This window comes from Arachis hypogaea, chromosome 15, assembly GCF_003086295.3.
Source record: "Arachis hypogaea cultivar Tifrunner chromosome 15, arahy.Tifrunner.gnm2.J5K5, whole genome shotgun sequence".
In the NCBI taxonomy this organism is placed as follows: Eukaryota; Viridiplantae; Streptophyta; class Magnoliopsida; order Fabales; family Fabaceae; genus Arachis; species Arachis hypogaea.
The window spans coordinates 57,635,771-57,640,195 of record NC_092050.1 but is presented as its reverse complement, the minus strand read 5'-3'; the positions used below and the strand labels follow the sequence as shown (position 1 = coordinate 57,640,195).

The 4,425-nt window shown below is 37.5% G+C and overlaps 1 non-coding gene across 1 annotated transcript; it reads left to right on the top strand.

Annotated features, from left to right (window-relative positions):
- Positions 1-517: 517 nt before the first annotated feature.
- Positions 518-625, top strand: LOC112753586 (small nucleolar RNA R71). Its single transcript, XR_003177967.1, has one exon. It is a non-coding gene; the product is annotated as a small nucleolar RNA R71 (small nucleolar RNA).
- Positions 626-4,425: the final 3,800 nt, after the last annotated feature.

The following is a 4,425-nucleotide window of genomic DNA, read 5'->3' as shown; positions in this document are numbered from 1 at the left end:
TGCTATTGCTAAACCTATTTCTTCCACCATTACTGTTGTTGAAGCCTTGTTGAGGCCTCTGTTGGTCCTTCCATGAGAGATTTGGATGATTTCTCCATGAAGGATAATAGGTGTTTCCATAGGGTTCTCCCATGTAATTCACCTCTTCCATTGCTGGATTCTCAGGATCAAAAGCTTCTTCTTTAGATGAAGCTTCTTTGGTACTGCCTATTGCTGCTTGCATGCCAGACAGACTCTGAGAAATCATATTGACTTGCTGAGTCAATATTTTGTTCTGAGCCAATATGGCATTCAGAGTATCAATCTCAAGAACTCCTTTCTTCTGATTTGTCCCATTATTCACAGGGTTCCTTTCAGAAGTGTACATGAATTGGTTATTTGCAACCATTTCAATGCGTTCTTGAGCTTCTGCAGGTGTCTTCTTCAGATGAAGAGATCCTCCAACAGGGCTATCCAATGACATCTTGGACAGTTCAGACAGACCATCATAGAAGATACCTATGATGCTCCATTCAGAAAGCATGTCAGAAGGACACCTTCTGATCAATTGCTTGTATCTTTCCCAAGCTTCATAGAGGGATTCACCTTCCTTCTGTCTGAAGGTCTGGACTTCCACTCTTAGCTTACTCAATTTTTGAGGTGGAAAGAATTTGGCCAAGAAGGCATTGACTAGCTTTTCCCAAGAGTTCAGGCTTTCTTTAGGTTGTGAGTCCAGCCATGTCCTAGCTCCGTCTCTTACAGCAAAAGGGAAGAGCATAAGTCTGTAGACCTTAGGGTCAACCCCATTGGTCTTAACAGTGTCACAGATTTGCAAAAATTTAGCTAAGAACTGATGGGGATCTTCTAATGGAAGTCCATGAAACTTACAATTCTGTTGCATTAGAGAAACTAATTGAGGCTTAAGCTCAAAATTGTTTGCTCCAATGGCAGGGATTGAGATGCTTCTCCCATAAAAGTCGGGAGTCGGTGCAGTAAAGTCACCAAGCACCTTCCTTGCATTGTTGGCATTGTTGTTGTTTTCGGCTGCCATGGCTTCTTCTTGTTTGAAAATTTCTGTTAGGTCCTCTACAGAGAATTGTGCATTAGCTTCTCTTAGCTTTCTCTTCAAGGTCCTTTCAGGTTCAGGATCAGCTTCAACAAGAATGCCTTTGTCCTTGCTCCTGCTCATATGAAGGAGAGGAGAAGAAAGTATAGAGACCTCTATGTCACAATATAGAGATTCCTTGAGGTGTCAGAGAAAAAGATGAATGGAAGGAGGAGGTAAAGAGGAGAGAATTCGAACTTATCAAGAGGGATAGGGTTTGAATTACACATTGAGGAGGAGTGTTAGTCCTTTAAATAGAAAATGTTAGAAGGAGGAAGAATTTTCGAAAATAATAAAAAAAGATTTTGAAATAATTAAAGAAATCTTGAAAATTTGATAAATGATTTTCAAAAATTTAAAATTGAGAAAGTAATTAAGTGATTTTGAAAAAGATTTTGAAATCAGAAATAAATAAAAATATATGACTGAAAATTATTTTGAAAAAGATGTAATTGAGAAGATATGATTGAAAATCAATTAAAAAAAGGAATTTTTAAAATTAAAGTTGATTAACAAGAAATTTAAAAGATATGATTCTAAAATTTAAAATTTGATCCTTTCTTGATAGGCAAGTAACAACTTGAAAATTTTGAATTAAATCATTAATTGTAGCAAGGATTTTCGAAAATAGTAAAAAGAAAAAAATGGAAATAAATTGATTTTGAAAAGATATGATTGAAAAGATTTGATTTTGAAAAATTATGAAAAATTGAAAAAGATTTGAATTAAAAACAAAATCTTCCCTCTTGTGCCATCCTGGCGTTAAACGTCCAGAATGGTATCCATTCTGGCGTTTAACGCCCAAAATACTACCTTTTTGGGCGTTTAACGCCCAGCCAGGTACCCTAGCTGGCGTTTAAACGCCAGTTTTCCTTCCTCACTGGGCGTTTTGAACGCCCAGCTTTTTCTGTGTAATTCCTCTACTGCATGTTCTGAATCTTCAATTCTCTGTATTATTGACTTGAAAAGACACAATTTTGAAAATTTTTTTGAATTTTTAATGATGAAAAACAACAAAATGAAACTAATCATGTAAAACTAAGATCAAATAAACAAAGCATGCAGGACACCAAACTTAGGACTTTTCATATTAGAGACACTAAGAAATTGAGAATGCATATGAGAAACAACAAAACACACAAAACAAGTGAATTTAAAGATCAGACCCAATAAAATCATCAAGAACAACTTGAAGATCAATGAAGAACAGAATGCATGTAATTTTTGAAAATTAGGAGAATGCGATTGACACCAAACTTAAAATTAGACACTAGACTCAAATGAGAAACATAAATTATTTTTGGTTTTATGATTTTATAAAATTTTTTGTAATTTTTCGAAAATTAATTTGGAAAAAGAGAAAGATAAGGAGATTCAAAATTTTTAATAAGAATTCCAGGAATCATGCAATGTTAGTCCAAAACTCCGGTCCAGGAATTAGACATGGCTTACTAGGCAGCCAAGCCTTCAATGAAAGCTTCGGTCCAAAACACTAGACATGGCCAATGGCCAGCCAAGCTTTAGCAGATCATTACTTTCAATAGCAAAATTGATAGAAATCAACAAGCTCTTGTGATGATAAGTTGAAACCTCAGTCCAAGAGATTAGACATGGCTTCACAGCCAGCCAGACTTCAACAAATCATCATGAAACTCTAGAATTCATTCTTAAAAACTCCGAAGAACAGAATAGAAATATTAATTTTTTCCTTTTTTTTTTTGAAATTTTTCGAAAATAAAAAGAAAAAAGCTTAAATATAAAATAAAATTACCTAATCTGAGCAACAAGATGAACCGTCAGTTGTCCAAACTCGAACAATCCCCGGCAACGGCGCCAAAAACTTGGTTGTGCGGGGATTGTTTGTTCCCTGGCAACGGCGCCAAAAACTTGGTGCACGAAATTGTGATCATCAATGGCGCCAACAACTTGGTGCGCACAATTGTAATCTCAACTCTTTTTCACAACTCCACACAACTAACCAGCAAGTGTCCTGGGTCGTCCAAGTAATAAACCTTACGTGAGTAAGGGTCGATCCCACAGAGATTGTCGGCTTGAAGCAAGCTATGGTCATCTTGTAAATCTCAGTCAGGCGGATTCAACTGTTTATGAAGTTTAAGATAATAAAAAGATGAATAAAACATAAAATAAGATAGAGATACTTATGTAATTCATTGGTGAGAATTTCAGATAAGCGTATGAAGATGCTTTGTTCCTCCTGAACTTCTGCTTTCCTATTGTCTTCATCCAATCATTCATACTCCTTTCCATGGCAAGCTTTATGTTGGGTTTCACCATTGTCAATGGCTACCTCCCGTCCTCTCAGTGAAAATGGTCCAAATGTGCTATCACTGCACGGCTAATCATCTGTCGGTTCTCGATCATGTTGGAATAGGATCCATTAATCCTTTTGCGTCTATCACTACGCCCAACACTCGCGAGTTTGAAGCTCGTCACAGTCATCCCTTCCCATATCCTACTCGGAATACAACAGACAAGGTTTAGACTTTCCGGATCTCAGGAATGGCCGCCAATAATTCTAGCCTATACCACGAAGGTTTTAATCTTAGATTAGAAACCCAAGAGAATATACTCCAGCTGTCGTCCAATGACTACGTTGAACATCATGTAGATCGGTTTGTGGTTGTCAGGCACGCAACCTTGGCTAAGTGAGTAACAAAGATTGGGTGATTGTCACGGGTCACCCTTTCATTCTGACTTAACTGAATGAAGTACGAGGGTATATATTGGAGAAGAAATAGGCTTGATTTGAATAGAAAAACAATAGTACTTTGCATTAATTCATGAAGAACAGTAGAGCTCAACACCTTAATCTATGGTGTGTAGAAACTCCACCATTGAAAATACAAAAGTGATAATAGTGTTCATTGGCTTCGGCCCCAGAGAGGGAACCAGAAGAACCAAGATGAAAATACAATACTAAAAGGTCCTATTTATAGAGAACTAGTAGCCTAGGGTTATAGAAATAAGTAATTATTGCAGAAATCTTCTTCCGGGCCCACTTAGTGTGTGCTTGGGCTGAGCATTGAAGCTTTCACATGTAGAGACTTTTCTTGGAGTTAAACGCCAGCTTTTGTGCCAGTTTGGGCGTCTAACTCCAGGTTTTATGCCAGTTCTGGCGTTTTGACGCCAGAATTTTTATGCTGACGTGGAACGCCTGTTTGGGCCGTCAAATCTCGGGCAAAGTATGGACTATTATATATTGCTGAAAAGCCCAGGATGTCTACTTTCCAACACGTTTGAGAGCGTGCCAATGAGGCTTTTGTAGCTCCAGAAAATCTACTTCGAGTGCAGGGAGGTCAGAATCCAACAGCATCTGCAGT